Source organism: Elephantulus edwardii, unplaced genomic scaffold (genome assembly GCF_000299155.1).
Source record: "Elephantulus edwardii isolate Elephantulus edwardi_28Jun2011 unplaced genomic scaffold, EleEdw1.0 scaffold00349, whole genome shotgun sequence".
NCBI classification, from domain to species: Eukaryota; Metazoa; Chordata; class Mammalia; order Macroscelidea; family Macroscelididae; genus Elephantulus; species Elephantulus edwardii.
Genome location: NW_006400099.1, coordinates 1,995,089 through 2,013,341, shown reverse-complemented (window position 1 = coordinate 2,013,341; position 18,253 = coordinate 1,995,089). Strand labels below are relative to the sequence as shown.

At 41.2% G+C, this 18,253-nt stretch overlaps 1 pseudogene; it reads left to right on the top strand.

The window, feature by feature from the left end:
- The first annotated feature begins 973 nt into the window (after positions 1-973).
- Positions 974-2,986, top strand: LOC102863363 (annotated as a pseudogene).
- The last annotated feature ends 15,267 nt before the right edge of the window (positions 2,987-18,253 follow it).

The window sequence follows — 18,253 nt, the reverse complement described above, 5'->3', positions numbered from 1 at the left end:
CTGCATAGTATTCCATGGTGTGAATGTGCCACAGTTTCTCAATCCATCTGGGCTATTTCCATGTTCTTGAGATGGTGAATAATGCTGCTGTGAACATTGGTGTACAGATCTCCATTTGTGTCTCAGTTCTAATTTCCTTGGAGTATTTTCCTAGTAGTTGAATAGCTGAGTCATATGGAGTTTCTATGTTCAAATTTTTGAGGAAACACCAAAATGTCCTCCAACGTGTTTGCACCACTTTACAATCCCACCAACAATGTATGAGAGTTCCCACCTTCCCACATCCTCTCCAATATTTATTGTTTACTGCCCTACTAAGCTTTGCCACTGCTACTGGGGTGAAATGGTAACTCACTGTGGTTTTGATTTCCATCTCTATTATTGCCAGTGATTTTGAACATTTCTTCATGTCTTTTGACCACCTGAATGCCTTCCTCTGTGAAATGTTTTTCCATGTCTTTCACTCATATTGTAATTGAGTTATCAGTCTTTTTCTTCTGGAGGCGCAAGAGTATTCTGTAAACTTTTTTATGAGACCCTTGTCCTAAATGGTATTGCCAAATGTTTGTTTCCAGTCAGTAGACTTTCTTTTTACCCTGTTGGAAAAAGTTTGTGATGAGCACAGAGATTTAATCTTTAAAAGGTTCCATTTGAGAGGTGGCAGAAGAGGTGGTTGGTGCAAGAGGAGGGAGAGGAGCTCATGGGCCAGAGAGGTGGCGACTGCGACTGAGGTCGTGGTGCCTTGAGAAAGCCCGAGTGGTGGTGCCAGCAGAGGCCAGGGTGGAGTTTGGAGAGGCATGGCTGGACCAACACATTTCTCAATGTGGTCAAGTTTATTCCCCACACCTCCTGTTGCCACCACTCAAGCCCTGGTCCTCAGAGGAGTGGTGATAGGAGCCCAGAGCTGAGACCATGTGATGGTCCTGGCCTTAGCCATCACCTTCCTTCACACCCTGGCTGAAGACCTGGAACCATGATTTTCCAAGACCAAGTGGGCATCCTTGATGGCCGGTTCAATGGCTGGAATGAGTGTGAGCAGAGTGCTGTCCCTTCTGAGGTGGGTCATCTGCATCTAGGCCTGCTTCCTGCAGTTGTATCTGGAGCATTCACTGGCAGATTGCAATGGCATCTGCCAGCTACAGTCAGAGGCCAACAGTACTGCTATTGTCAGCCAGTGGCAGCAGGAGTCCAAAGAGAAGTGGCCATCCTTGCTCCAGCCAAGCAATACAGAGGCCAAAACAGAGTGCATGAGGCTACTACAGAAAGTACTGGCCTACTCAATAGAGAGAAATATCTTCATTGAGGAGAACCACCCGTTGTTCTCCTATGCCCTCATCCACCAAGCCACCACACTGGAGAACTGCAATGCAATAGCACTTTGGCTAAGTCACATGGAAGTGGCTAGTGGTTTCTGAACCCTGTTGGAGCCTGCCTATCACTCATGCCATGGGTCAGAAGAGTGGAGGGGGGTGCTACAGAGTTGGGTCCTGGGAAGAAAGGACCAGGCTGGCAGGAGACACCACCCCGGGAAAAGGGACACATGCCCTTCCATCCACCCAGCTCCATGTCACCAACCATCACCAGTATTGAGAGCACTGCAAACACAGGTCTCCCCTGCCAAATCCACCCCAGCCCATTGAAGTGCTCCATGTCACTCATCCCTATGAGCCCACAGGCCCCAGGAGAATGATCCAGTCCAGAAGACCTCGCCCTAGCTGCCTTTGCCATACCAGAGCAGTATGGCCTCCTCTGGCAGTGAGCCGATGGAGGATCAGGGCTCCAGTTGTAACACTTTGCAAGAGGAGAGCAGTGGCATGAAGGATATTTCCTCTTGGCTCAAGAGTCTTTGCCTGGACGAGTATGCAGACCTCTTTTCACAGATGAGCTATGGGGAGATGATGACACTGGTTGAGTAGTACATGGAGTCTCAGAATGTCACTAAAGGTGCCCGCCATAAGATAGTCCTGAGCATCCAGAAGCTGTGTGAGAGGCAGAGTGTCCTCGAGTCCCTGGAAAAGGATGTGCTGAAAAGTGAGAATCTGCTAAATGCTCTGCAGGAGCAACAGCAGATCATCATCACCCCCATCAAGGCCTACAATGTCCTCCAGGCCACCATGGCTTCTGCAGCCACTGTCACCCCTACTGCCAAGGATGGAAGTGCGGGAGGCGGGGGGTGGAGGAGAGACAATGCTGCCAGGTGCTGAGCCTCCGCAAGCCCATTCTGTCACAGACAAGGGCACTGAGGCCAAAGACCCTTCAGCAACAGAGAGCTTTCCCATTTCATCAACTGCAGCTCCTGCTGATGACAATGAACCAGCTCCAGTTTGATGTCATTTGATGAAGATATCCCCAGTTTACATGCGTGATGCACAAAGTGTGCACTCAGTAGCTAGTGTCCAGGCCGGATGAAGAGAACATCACCATTCACGTCCAGCTCATTGAAAAGTTTCTGACTCCTGAGGTTTTCATGGAGACACCGAAGAAAGGCCTGTTTCCTGGAAACAGCAAGTACTGAAGCTTCTCCAGACATTACCTCACAAAGCTGCATTAGAGATGCAGACACTTGAGCAGCAGAAAGGCTGGGCATTCAGCTCACAGTCACTCCCCATAACTGGCTCTGTGGGGATGGGGGTGGCTCAGAGGACCCAGTGGCAGTTCCTTATGCCTCCCACCCAGCAGGATGGGCCTCTTTATCACCTCAGGCATTGCAGAAGAGACCAGCCCCAGCCTTGAAGACCAGGGCTGACAGAATCCGTGGTTTGCCAAACCTGGAGACAGCAGCAACATGCCCAGTCAGAGACACAGCTTTGCACAGCGTACCCACTCGCTTCTGGTCCACTCATCATCCCGGGCCGTTCTCCTATTTCTTCCACACTACCCAGTCCCTGGGCCTGACCTGGGGATCAATCTCACTCTGGAGTCTCTGTGTCTGAGCATGACAGGACACGCCTTGGGTGATGGAACAGACAAAACCTCCACCATCTGAAGGGACCCATAGGCTCCCTGGGTGCAGGCTGGGCCACTACTCATCAGAATCCTCTGCAACAAAGAGAAGGTTTGCTGGCTTAGCGATACATTCTAATTTTTTTTCTACTTTTTCACACTCTAAACTTTTGTTTAACATTGGCACCCGCCTTGCCCACTCCCAGACCCATCGTGGGGTCTCTTCTGAGTGCCAGGGAAGTATGGGGCAGACACAAAATAAGGTGGCAGGGACAGATCAGGCTGCCTACCCCTTCCCTTCATTATCCCCACCTGGCCTAGTCCCATCCTGGCCTCCTCCAGATTGCTGACCACTGCCCCTCTCCAGGGAGCAGGCACCCCCATAGACAAGCTGACCCACTCCCTTGTGGAGCCTGCTCAGATGCTTTTGACATGGGAAAAATGAATGGGGTAGATAAGCTGTTCTCTCAAACTTTGAGAGGAGTTAGAGAGAAGCAATGGGCTGAGGAGGGGAACCCCTCTCTCCTCTAACTTTTACCTCTTCCTTCTCCCTATTCCATGAGGACAGGAGCTACCCTCCTCTCACCTCCTTTTGCCCTGCTTATCAGAGGTTCTCTACTACTAATTTCTTAGGCCTATTGAAGATGCATACAGTTCTTAACGGTTCTCCCCTCTCATTTTTAGAATCCCCAGGCCTCTTTTTGAACCAAGACAGTGACAGGGGGAGCCTGAATTTTACAAGAGGAAAGGGCAGACCTCCCTCCTCCCTGCCTCCCTCAGCCCTGGCTTCCCTGGCTGCAGAATTTGAAGGTGAGGAGCCAGGAAAGCCAGTGAGGTCAGGAAGTCTGTTGCCTTAATGTCCCCTTAATGTGGTATCAGTCCTGGGAAAGGGACATCATCCTTTGGAGAGTGGAGGGACAGCAGAGGAGAGGAACACTCTCGATTAGATGGATTGATTCAGTGACTGAGGTAATCGGTGTAGGTGTGTCAGAGACAATAAGATTGGCACAGAATAGAGCAGGGTTTAAGGCTGTTGTACATAGTGTCGCTATGAGTCCCACATGACTCGACGGCATGTAACAACAACAAGTGTGTGTGTGATAGTAAATTTAGAATTAGTCGGATTTAATGAAGTGACAGTTTATCAGCAATTGAAGATATTGGTACTTATTTTCTTCCTTATGAAAAATTTCCTCCAAATTTCAAGCTGGAAAGTCACTGGAATTTAGAAAAGAATTATAACTACATGGCTTTTTAGAATTTTGATATGTACGTGCACAACAGATTATCCAGGAATCTGGGTTCTATGAAGAAAATGTGGCATCAGGATTGGAGGAAGAGTCATCAACTATCTGCCTTTTGCAGATGACACAACCCTGCTTACTGAAATTGAGGAGGACATGAAGAGCTTGCTGCAGAAGGTCAAGGACTGCAGCCTTAAATAGGGAATGAAACTCAACATCAAGAAAACAAAGATTCTCACCACTGGGCCAATTGGCAGCATCATGATGGATGGTGAAGAGATTGAGATTGTTAACTATTTCAGTTTGTTTACTTTTACAATCAACACTCCTGATACCAGCAGCCAGGAAATAAAAAGACAAATTGCATTGGGAAAGTCTGCTTTCAGAGACCTCTGCAAAATACTGAATAACAACAATATCAGTCTGAAGACTATCGTGCACCTGATACAGGCCATAGTATTTGCAATTACTTGCTATGCATCAGAGAGCCAGACTAAAGATGATAGAAGAATCTATGCCTTTGAGCTGTGGTACTGGAGAATAGTATTGAATGGACTGCTAGGAGAACAAACAGTTCATCCTATAGAGAGTGAAACCAGGCTGCTCCTTAGTCGCAAGGATCCTGAAGCTTCATCTGACCTACTTTGGACATGTTGCAAGGAGGGACCTATCCTTGCAGAGGGCTGTCATGCTTTGGAGGGTGGAGGGAGAGCGCAAGAGGGAAAGACCCTTGATGATATGGATTCAGTGACTGAGGTAATGGGGGTAGGTGTGTCAGAGACAATAATATTGGCAGAGAATATAGCAGGGTTTAGAGCTGTTGTACACAGTACCACTATGAATCACAGGTGACTCGATGATACATAACAACAACAACAACAACACTAAGAATACAAGGAAATGCCTTGCACTGAGAAAATCTGTAGATAGGGACCTTTCCAAATTATTGAGGAGATTCACGTCAGTTTGAAGATTAATGTGCATCTCAGTATTTCCAATTACTTGTTAGGCATTCAAAAGTTGGGCAATGAAAACAGGAAAAGAATTGACGCCTTTGAGTTGTGATGTTGAAGAGCACTGAATATCCCATGGACGGCCAAGAGAATGAACAGATATGTCTTGGAGAGGGTGCAGCCAGAGTGCTGTTTGGAGGCAAGAATGATGAGGCTTCACTTCACATACTTTGGACATGTTTCTTGGAGAATGACATGATGCTAGGAAGGGTGGAGGACTGATGAAGGAGAGGACGACCCTCAACCAGGTGGACTGGCATCATTGTGACAGCTGCAATGGGCTCTCATGTGTCAGAAAGTGTGAGGATGGCACAGGATAGAACAGGGTTCAGATCTTTTGTTCATAGGGTCCCTATGAGTTGTGCTCCACTTGACAGCACCTAACAACAACAATAAAAGCATTAAGAATTGTGTACAGGTTGTTCATAATGACTTTGTACTGGCCCTTAAAACAACCAATAAAATATTAATCATGAAAGAAAGGGGGGCAAGAAGAAGAAGCAGAATCAATGACTTAACTAAACACCTCCATCAAATAGAGAAAAACAAAAATCTAACCCCACAGTCTTTAGAAGGAAGGAAATTATAAGGAAAAGAGATAAAATCAATGAGATAGGAAACAGAAAAGCAATTGAAACAATAAACAAGACCAGAAGCTGGTTCTTCAAAAGGTTTAATGAAATAGACAAACCACTGGCAAACATAACAAAAGAAAACAACGAGAAGATACAAATAACTTGAATAAAAATTATTGAGGTGACATCACAATAGAACCAGATGAAATGAAATTGATAATATCAGAATATTATGAAACGCTATACTCCAATAAATTTGGAAACCTAGAGGAAAAAAGACAAATTCCTCAGAACTCACACTCTACTCAGGTTGACACAGACAGGTGTAGAACAGTTGAACAGACCCATCACAAAAGAAGACATTGAGCTGGTCATAAAAAGACTCCCTCCCGACCTAAAAAATGTCTGGCCTAGATGACTTCCTGACTGAATTTTACCAAATACTCAGAGAAGATCTGTCAATAATTATCCTTAAATTATTTCAAAATAAGAAAAGAGAGAATATTACCAAAGTCATTCCATAAAGCAAACATAACTCTAATACCAAAACCAGGCAAAGACATTACCAAAAAAGAAAACTGCAGACCAATGTATCTCATGAATATAGATACAAAGATCTAGTGTGAAAAACAATGTATACAAACTTTATGAACTTTATATGTAAAGTGTAGAAAATTTTTAAAAAATGAAAAAATAATCCTTGATAAAATCCTGGCCAATAGAATCCAACAGTATGACCAAGTGGGATTCATAACAGGTATGCAAGGACTGCAGGAGCTGCAGGTGCTGACGTGTCAGGAAGCATGAATGGCAACGGCAATTGTGGCAAAAATTGATTGGAGAGTTAGAGTTAAGTATAGGCCAATAGGAATAAGTAGTTATAGGCCAATAGGAATAGGAAGTTATAGACCAATAGGAATAGATAGTTAACAACCAATAGGATTAGTTAAGTTAGTGGAGTAAGAACCAATAGAAATTAAGCATAGAAGCTATCTAGGTAAAGGGTATATAAGGGGCTGGGAGGAGGAATTGGGGGCGCGCGGCGGCCGCCATTTTACCACAATAAAGAAGCTTTCAGCTGCAGCGAATCCCAGTGTCGTGTGCATTCTTTTCATCCCGCGGGCGGGTTTGGAACGCGGCAAAGGACAGTTCAACATAAGAGAAACAACCAACTTAATCACATCAACAAAACAAAGAACAAGAACAACATGGTCCTGTCAATTGAGAGAGAAAAGATCTTTGGCAAAATCTAACATCTCTTTCTAAATAAAACATTCAGCAAAATAAGAATAAAGATATTTTCTTAAAATAGTGAAAAGTTTATATGCAAAACCAAGAGCTAACATTATTCACAATGGAAAAAAGAAAGGGACCAGACAGAATGCCCACTTTCATCACTCCTCTTCAATATTGCATTGTAAGTACTTGTTAGGAAAATATAAAAAAGATAAGGAAAGAAGAGACATCCAAATCAACAAAGATATGGTAAAACTGTCACTATATGCAGATGATATGATAGTGAACACACAGTACCCTAAGGACTCAACAAAAAACTCTTGGACATATTAGACCCATCTAATAGAGTGGCAGGATACAAAATCAATATACAAAGCTCAATGAGATTCCTCTACAGTAACAAGGGAGACATAGAAAAGGAAACTAAGAAAGCAATACCATTTACAATGACCATCCATAAATTGAGGTACTTGAGAGTAAACCTAACCAGCAACACAAAAGACCTTTATAAAGAAAACTACAAAGCACTACTGTAAGAAACAATAAAAGACCTAAGTAAATGGAAAAATATTCCCTGTTCATGGGCAGGAAGACTCAATATAGTGAAAATGACAATCCTACTAAAAGCAATCAACTTGTTCAATGCAATCCCAGCACAGATACTGAATTCATTTTTCAAAGAGGTAGAAAAGGCACTTGACAAATTTATTTGGAAAGGAAAGAGACCTCAAATAAGCAAAGCACTTCTGATAAACAAGAATGAAATGAGAGGCATAGTACTTCCAAATCTTAAAACCTACTACACAGCTATAATAACCAAAACAGCATTGTACTGGTATAATGGCAGACACAGACCAATGGGACAGAATCTAGAACACAGCAATTAACCCATCCACCTACAGCCAGCTGGTGTTAGACAAGGAAACAAATCCTGTCAAATGAGGAAATGACAATCTCTTCAACAAATGATGCTGGCAAACTGGACTTCTACCTGCAGAAAGCTGAAGCAGGACCAATATCTCACATCATACACAAAAATCAACTCAAGGTGGAACAGAGACTTATGGGTAAAGCCCCAAACCATAAAGATCATGAGACAAAATGGTATCAAACTTAGAAGTCCTAGCCTGTGGTATAAAGAGGCTGGCAAATATAGCCAAAAATGCACAACTAGGAGAGGATAACATAGATGAATAGAACCTCATAAAGAATAAGTCCCTGTGTACATAAAAAACTTTTACCAATAGGGTGAAAATACAACCTACTAACTGGGGGGGGGGGTGAAACCGAAACATTTGGCAATGCCATGTCAGACTTTTCTCATAACAAAAGTTTCTCAATATAAGTTACAGAATCCTACAAGGCCTCCACAAGACAACAAAACAATACAAAACAAAACCCAACAAATTAACAAAAACCCAACCACACTTGATAAACAATTACAAAATGGGCAAAAGACATGGACAGAATTTTTGCAAAGAAAGAGATTTAGATGACCCACGACACATAAAGAGATGCTCAAAATCAACAGCAACAAGAAAGATGAAAATCAAAACCACAATGAAAGGCAATCTCACCGCAGTAGCAGTGACAAAGGGCAGCAAGCAACAAGCAATAAATGTTGGAAAGATTGCATCTCTCATATACTATTGCTCGGATTCAAAACTGGTACACTTGTTATGCATCAGAGAGCTGGACAATGACTAGGGAGGACAGAAGGAGAATTGACAGATTCATCCTAGAGAAGGTTAAATCAGGCTGCTTCTTGGAGGCAAGGATTCTGGGGTTTCGCCTGACATACTTTGGACATGTTGTAAGGAGAGACAGGTCTTTAGAGAAGGACATCATGTTGGGTAGAGTAGAGGGACAGCGTGGGAGGGGAAGACACTCTATGAGGTGGGTTGATTCAGTGACTGGGGTACTCGGGATGGGTGTGTTGGGGGCAATGAGATTGGCACAGGATAGAGCACGGTTTAGGGCTGTTGTACATAGGGTCGCTATGAGTCGCAGACGACTCAATGGCACATAACAACATAACAATTTTTAATTTGGTGTACCGTCGAATTGGATCCGACTGGCACAGGAGGAGTTTGTCCCTCCCTCTCCAGGGGAGCATCTGGTGGATTTGAACCGTGCACCTTCGGAACTGCAGTGCAGCTTCTTGCCACTAGGCCATCAGCACTCCCTTCTAAATGTCATTTTAAATGGAATCATACATCTTCTTTTATTGCACTTATAATTTCTGAGACTTGCCCATGTTGCTTTGTATAGCAATATTTTCTTCTTTTCACATGTTGAGTAATATTCCATTGTACAAATGTATACTTTTTTTATCGCTTTACCAATTGAAGGGTATTTATGTTATTTTCTGTTTGGGGAAATATAAGTTCCTAGGTGATAGAGGAGAAGTTTTTGGATGTGCATAGGGATTTGATTATTAGAAGATCCCACTCATCTACTTTATCTTCTCCTGGTTGTGGGTCAAGCTATTCTTTTGAGACAATGATTTTGAAGCTCTGTCTCATATAGTTGGGTCATGTTGCCAGGAGGGGCCAGTCCTTGGAGAAAGGCATAATCTTGGAAAGGTGGAAAGACAACACAGGTGAGAAAGACCCTGGATGTGATAGACTGACACAGTAACTTTTGTAATGAAGATAGAGGTGTCAGACACAGTAAGACTGGTTCAGGTTAGCGTGAAGTTTAGAGCTATTTTACATAGGGTCGCTATGAGTTACAGGCAACTTGATAGTATATAACAACAACAAATATGTAGGTGTGTTATTTCTATAGTATATGATAAGTATATATTTTATTTCCTGAGACACTGACAAGCTGTTTTCTGAAATGTCTGTCATATGGTGGACAGTGTTGTGTGGATCTCCCCAATTAAAACAAGCTTGGAAACAGGAGTGGCATCCACTTTCGAAATAGCTTGCCTCCAGAAACCCTATAAACCTGGAGAAAGGATGATTGTCACACAAGTGTTGAGGACTTTCATTCATAGGGTCGCTATGAGTTGCCTATGACTCGATGGCACTTAACAACATAGAGAGAGACCAGTTGGCCTAGTAGACCGAAAGTGATGCTACCAAGCCAAAGGTGGGTTACTCTAATCCGGCGACCTCAGGCCTGTTTTTCCTTGTTTTTGTTCAAACATCCTTCTAGGTCGTATATATATCCCTGGTGTGTCCACTTGCTGTACAGAGGTAACTGTGGTTGCTGTGAAGCTGAACACTGTGACACTAATTTGTCAAATGCGATAATGGTTACCCATGGTAGACGGTGTTGGGTGGAGATCCCCGATTAAAACAAACTTGAAAGCAGGAGTAGCATCCACTTCTGAAATAGCTTGCCTCTGGAAACCCTATAAACCTAGAGAAAGGATGAAAGTCACACAAGTGTCAGGGACTTTCGTTCATAGGGTCATTATGAGTTGCCTACAACTCGACAGCACTTAATAACAACAACAACATCATCCATACAGAAGGATTACAGTTTCTCCACTTTTTTGTCATCATATGATACGATAATTTTTTAAAAAATTATATCCATTCAAATTATATGCTTTTTATTATCATTTCTCCACTCTCTCCCACCACTCATCAAACTCTTCAACCCTGTGATTTTCCCTCTCCCTATCCACAACCTTGCCTCTTTCCCTCTTTGTATATCCTTACACATCTCACTGGCCATCTTTATGTTTTTGCAATAACGGTCTTAAACAATATTTGTTTTTATGTGCCTGAGTTAGTTTCACTCAGCATAATGTTCTCTAACCTCTCCCATATTTTATAGTATTTTTTAAAATTGTTGCTCCTGAGTCATATTCCACTGTGTGAATATACAACAGTTTCACAATTCATTTGTTTGTTGATGGACCCTTGGGCTGTTTCCATGTTCTTGCTATTGTGAATAAAGCTGCTATGGACATCAGTGCACAAATCTCCATTTGTATCTCAGTTCTGTTTTCCTTAGCGTATATTCCTAGCAAGGGTACAGTTGCATCATATGTTGTTGTTATTGTTATATGCCATTGAGTTGCTTGTGACTTATAGCAACCCTATGTACAATAGCCCCGAAACCTGCTCTATCCAGTGCCAACTTTACTGTCTCTGACGTGGTCTTCTCTTTCTCTGTCCCTCCACCCTTTCAAGCATGATGTCCCTCTTCAAGGACTGGTCCCTCCTTGTAACATGTCCAAAGTGTGTCAGACAAAGCTTCAGAATCCTTGCCTCGAAGGAGAAGCCTGGTTTCACCTTCTCCAGGATGAACCTATTTGTTCTCCTGGCAGTCCATGGTATATTCAACACTCTTCTCCAGCACCACAGCTCAAAGACATCAATTCTCCTCCTTCTATAATCCTTAGTCATTGGCTAGCTCTCTGATACATAGCAAGCAATTGTGAAGACTAGGGCCTGTATAAGGCACACCTTAGCATCCAGACTGTCATTGCTCTTCAGTACCCTGAAGAGGTCCCTGACAGCAGACTTTGTCAATTCAATTAGTTGTTGTTTTTTTTTTTTATTTCCTGGCTGCTGGTACCAAAAGTGTTGATTTTGGAGCCAAAATAATGAAAGCTGTTAACAGTCTCAATCCCTTCACCATTTATCATAATGCTGCCAGTCGGCCCAGTGGTTAGAATCCAAGTCATATAGAATCTTTAAATTATTTTTATTGGTTTGTATATGTTGTTATGAGTTGCCTGAGACTCATAGCAACCCTATGCACAATAGCTTTAAATCCTGCCCTGTCCTGAGCCAGCTTCATTGACTCTGAAACATATCCCCATTTTCCTAATTACCGTGTCAATCCACTTGATCTGGGGTCTTCCTCTCCTGCACTGTCCCTCCACCTTTCCAAGCATGATGTCTTTCTCCAAGGATGGGTTTCTTCTGGCCACTTGTCAAAAATAAGTGAGATGGAGCTTCAAACTCCTAGCCTCCAAGGAGAAACTTAGTTTCACCCTCTCCAAGACAGACCTATTTGTTTTCTTGGCCATCCATGGTATATTCAAGACTCTTCTCCAGCACCACAACTCAAAGGCATCAATTCTTCTTCTGTCATCCGTAGTCATTGTCCAACTCTCATGTGTATAACAGGTAATTGTGAAGACTATGGCCTGGATCGGAAGACCCCCTATGAGGTGGATTGATTAAGTGACTGGGGTAATCGGGATGGGTGTGTCAGAGGCAATGAGATTGGCATAGGATAGAGCACGGTTTAGGGCTGTTGTACATAGGGTCGCTATGAGTCACAAACGACTCGATGGCACATAACAACAACAACATGGTCTGGATCAGGCACATCTTAGTCTGGTTTGCATATAATCATTCATATCCCTTGTGTTTCGTTCATGTTCATTGTGTTTTATATAATCATTCATTGAATTTTATGTCATTAATTACTATTGCTCTATGTCTATTACCACATTTCTTTTCAAGTGCCCATTGAATCTTTCCTGTTCCTTCACTCTCTCTATCTATCCACTAATGTTTACTATCCTAGTGATTTTTCTCCCATCCACCTTTTCAACCCCCTTTCTCCTTTATTGCTTCCCTTCTTGAACATGTTATACATATCTTTATCAGTTATCCCCCTATTTTCACAATTGGAGTCTTATGCAGTATTTTTCCCTATTTAACTGAGTTACTTCATTCAACAGAATATTCACTACACTGTCCCATGTTACATAGTAAGCTCTAGTGGTGTGTGGGAAGAAGCTGTGTTGAAAACCTGAAGGCACTCAGTTTGAGGCCACCAGCTGCTCTGCTGGGAGAAGGATGGGCAATCTCCTCCCATGCAATTAACTGCCTCTGAAAACCCACTGGAGTTTCAGCTATGGGTCGGTTCCAACTCGATGGTACTCAACAACATTGCTTTTTAGTATTGTATAGTACTCCATTTGTGTGAATGTACTCCAATTGCTCAATCCATTTGTTTGTTGGTGGGCATTTTGTTGTTGCCATTTTCTTGCTATTGTGAATAATACTGCTATGAACATAAGTGTAAATATCTCCGTGTCTCTGCTCTGATATCCTTGAGGTATATGCCCACCATTGGTCCACATCTTACAATGTATAGAAATACCAACTCAAAGTGGATCAGAGACCTAGGGGTGAAACCTCAAACCATAAAATCATAAGAGACAAAATGGAAAAATATTTAGAAACCCTAGTCTACAGTCTAAATAGGTTTGCAAATATAACCAAAATGCACAACCAGGATAAAATCAACAAATGGGACCTTCTTAAAATCAAATCCCTGTGTGCATCAAATACTTTCTCCAATAGAGTGGAAAACATTTAGTGACGAAATTTTCAGTCTCATAAATGAAGTTTGTTGGTTTTATGTGCTGTCGAATCAACTACAACTCATAACGACCCTATGCACAATAGCTCAGAACTTGGCTCTGTCCTGAGCCAATATCACTATCTCTGACAAACCTACTCTCATTAACCCAGTTATTGCGCCAATCCATCCTATCTGGGGTCTTCCTCTTCTGAATTGTCCCTCTACCTTTCCAAGCATGATATCCTTCTCCAAAGACTGGTCCGTCTTGGCTACATGCCCAAAGTGTGTGAGACGTAGTCACTACAGGACTTTCTGTCAACTATTTAATCTTGCTTAGATATGGTCAACACCCTTAGTACCAGAACTCAGGAGATCAGTAGATACATAGCATTGAGAAAGTCTGATGATAGGGATTTTGCCAATGTTCTGAAGAGGAATGATGTCAGTCGAAAGTCTAAGGTGTGCTTGATTGAGACCACAGTCTTTACAGTGACCTGCTATGCCTCTGAGAGCTTGATAAATAAGGATGACAGAAGAAAAATCTATGCATTTGATTTGTGGTGTTGGAGAAGAGTGTTGAAGGAATTGCCAAAAGAAAAAAAAAAACAAAACAAAACCAGATATGTGTTGCGGAAAGTGCAATTAAAATATTCTTTGAGGCAGTTTATGAAGCTTCATCTCACATATTTTGGACGTATTGTTAAGAGAGACTATTTCCTGGAAAAACATATTCCTTTCCAAGAACATGCTTGGAAAGTTGGAGGGTCATTGAAGGAGAAGAGGACACTCAATGAGATAGATTAATGCAGTGTATGTGGCAATGAACTCAAATGTATTGAGAATGATAAACATAGCATAGGATGGACCAGTGTCCAGATATATTTTTCATAGGGTCACTATGATTTGTACTTGTTGGCACTTGACCACAATAACAGGTCTTCCACAAGAAAAAAAGACTCATAACCCAATCACAAAAATGGAAAGTTTCTTCAAAAGGAGGTCATTTGGTAGCTAACAAATATCTGAGGGGATGTTCAAAATCACCAGTAACCAGAGAGATGCAAATAAAATTTGAAAAGCTGAGACAACCATCTCAATAAAGCAGTAGTAGTAAAATTTAACAACACAGCAGGAAATAAATGTTGGAAAGGATGTGAAGACATTGGAAATCTTATGCGTTGCTGGGGAAAGGGAGGAAGAATTGTAAAAGAAACAACTATGAAATGCAGTTTGGCATCTCCTCAAAAACCTAAACATAGAAATCCCATAAACCTTGGTTATTTATTGGAAATTAATATTGCCATTCTGTAGTAGCAGCTTATATGTTAAGCATTATTGTTGTTATGTGCCATCGCATTGCTTGCAACTCATAGCAATCCTATGTATAACAGCTCTAGATAGATAATTCTAGATAGCCCTTCTCTATCTTTTTTTTAAATTTTATAAATTTTAATGAACGTTTACAGAGATTTTGGATTTCCATTAATTCATTGTTTCATTTTTCTCCCTGCCCACCCCTCCCCCGCCCCGTTCGCTCTTCTCTTTGAAAAAGAAGAGAAAAATTCTTTCACTGGTATAAATTTCCGCCCTGCAGTACACTCCACTATGCAACCTTCATTCTGGACTCTTGTCATAACCATAATATCCAATAAAATATCACTTTCAAAGAGATCTCTCCCTCATCTGTTTCAATGCAGTATACATAATTTACGCAGTTTTTCTCAGTCTCACCCCAACCCTGATGTCTGTCCCGTTCTACAGCAGTAGCACTATGCAGTATTTGTCCTTTTGTGTTCATCTTATTTTTTATTTTCCCCATCTACAAAGAAATATGGTTTTCAGCAACAGATGTGTGTTGTGTGAAGTTTTTAAAAATAAATCCATTTAATCAATTGCTTAATATTCAGAAATTAAAATTATGTATAGAAAATTGTAGACATGAGATAAATATGTGTTGATCAAATAAATGAAATTAATAATATATATTTTATATTAGATTGCTTTGAATGACGACTGTATAAATTTACAGAAAGTGAATAGGAAGTGTGGTGAGTTGTTTTCTTTTACCTAGACATCAGTGAAAGTGTTAATTTTCCTTACTTCTTCATATAATGCAAATGATTCTTCTTTTAATTAATTTTAATGAACATTCATAGAGATTTTGGATTTCCATACATTCATTGTTGCATTTTTCTCCCTGCACACCCCTCCCCCCAGTTCACTCTTCTCTTTGAAAAGTAAAAGAAAAATTATTTCCCCCTCCTGCCCCAAGTACACTCTACTATGCAACCTTCATTCTGGACTCTTGTCATAACCATATATCACTTTCAAACAGTTCTCTCCCTCATCTGTTTCAATGCAGTCTACATAATTTATTCAAGTGTTCTCAGTCTCACCCCAACCCTGATGTCAAGTCCTGTTCTACAATAGTGGCACCATGCAGCACCTGTCCTTTTGTGACTGAGATATTTCACTCCGCATAATGTCCTCCAAGGTCACCATTTGGAATATTTCATGAGTTCCTTGTTTCTCAATATTGCATAGTATTCCATACCAGAGCTTTTCTATCCATTCATTTGTTGATGAGTACGTAGGTTGTTCCCAACTCTTTGCTGTTGTGAACAAAGCTGCAATAAACAAGGGTTTGCATATATCTGCCTGGGTGACAGTTATGGTTTCTTTAGAGTATATTCCCAGTAATGGAACTGATGGGTCAAATGGTATTTCTATTTGCAAATTTTTCTTTTATTTTTTAAACATATTATAAATGTAAAAAAAATTTACCGAGACTTTGGGTTTCCATTCATTCATTCACTCACTCATTCATTCATTGTTGCACTTTTCTCCCCTCCCAACCTTCGCCCCCCCCAGTACACTACCTTCTTGGAAAAGTAAAAGAAAAATTCTTTCATTGTTCTACAAACCCTCCCCCAGGTCCACTCCACTGTGCAGCCTTCACTCTGAACTCTTGTCATAACAAAAATACTTAATTACATATCCCTCTTAAACAGTTTTCTCCCTCATCTGTTTCAATGCAGTATGCATTATTTAACCCATCTTTCTCAGTCTCCCCCCAACCCCAATATCAGTCCTGTTTACAACAGTGGCACCATGCAATATTTGTCCTTTTGTGACTGAGATACTTCACTCAGCATAATGTCCTCTAGGGACACCCATTTTTAATAATATTGCATGAGTTTCTTGTTTTTCAATGCAGCATAGTATTCCATTGTGTGAATATACCAGAGCTTCTCTCTCCATTCGTTTGTTGATGGCACTTAGGTTGTTGCCAACTCCTTGCTATTGTGAACAAAGCTGCAATAAACATGGGTGTGCATTATTTGCAACTTTTTGAGAGAGCCACATAAAGCCTTCCATAGTGGTTGCACCATTTTACACTCCCACCAGCAGTGAATAACGGTTCCAGTTTCTCCACAACTTCTCCAGCATTTGCAGTTTGCTGCTCTGTTAAATTTTGCTATCTGACTGGGGTGAGATGACATCTCGTAGTTGTTTTGATTTGCATCTCTCTTAGAGCTAGGGATTTTGAACATTTCTTCATGTGTTTGTTGGCCATTTGAATGTCTTCTTTGGTGAAGTGTCTGTTCATATCCTGTGCCCATTTTTCAATTGGATTATTTACCTTTATCTTGTTGTGGTGCTCAAGTATTTTATAAATTCTAGATATAAGTCCCTTTTCTGACATGGTATTACTAAATATCTTTTTCCCAGTCTGTGGCTTCCCTTTTTACTCTGTTGGAGACGTTTTTAAATGTGGATAGGGATTTAATTCTAGAAGGTCCCTTTCATCTATTTTATCCTCTCCTGGTTGTAGATTTTTCAGGATGCTTGGAAGACTGTTTATGTTGTGGATTAGGACTTGTAGAGTTCTTCCAAGTTTTTCGTTAATGAAATGTAAAGCCCTTGCTTTTAGTCCTAGGTCCATAATCTATTTTGAGTTGGTTTTTGTGTATGGAGTAAGGTGTACATCTTCCTTGAGTTTTCTACAGATAGTTTTCCAATTTTGCCAACACCATTTCTTAAAAAGGCTATCATTTTCCCACTTAATTGATTTCACCTCTTTGTCAAAAATCAATTGCCCATAGGCAGACAGGCTGATTTCTGGATTTAGTATTCCATTCCATTGATTTATGTTTCTGTCATTACACCAGTACCATGCTGTCTTGACCACCACAGCAGTGTAATAGGATTTGAAATCAGGGAGTGAGATGCCTCCTACCTTGTTTCTCTTTTTAAGAAGTGCTTTAAGTGCTTTAAGAAGGTGTCACTCCAAAAAAATGACAAAATACCAATTGATTTCCTGAAGCCAGGAAGTCTGATGGAACTTTCTGATACTGAATTAAAAAAAACCATGATTCAATATTTTCAATGGGTGGAAGACAAACTTGAAGAATTACAGGACACTGCAAGCAAAAACCAGGAAGAGCTTAAAAAAAAATCCAAAATGACGCACCTAAAACAAATGAGGCATTAGAAGCTCTGGAAAAACAGGAAATCACAATCCAAAATACGATGTCCAATGTTTCAGATGCAGTCAACATGATGGAGGGACATGTGAACAGAGTTGAAGAGATGGAACACAGAATCAGTGAAATTGAAGATAGAATTATCACCACTGATGTGCTATAACAAAAGGCATAAACAAAAAGGAAGGAAAAAGAAGAAAACCTAAGAATAATGTGGGACACCATCAAGAGAAATAAAATTAACATCATTGGAATCCCAGAACAGGAAGAAGCAAGTAAAGGCACCAAAAAAAGTTGTGGAAGAATTACTAGAGAAAAACTTCCCAGGCGTGATAAGAATGCGAGATATATATTAAAGAAGCTGAGTGAACACCATATAGAATAGACGCCAAAAGAAAAATATTAAGGCATGTTGTTGTTGTTGTTGTTGTTATGTGCCGTCAAGTCGTTTGCGACTCATAGCG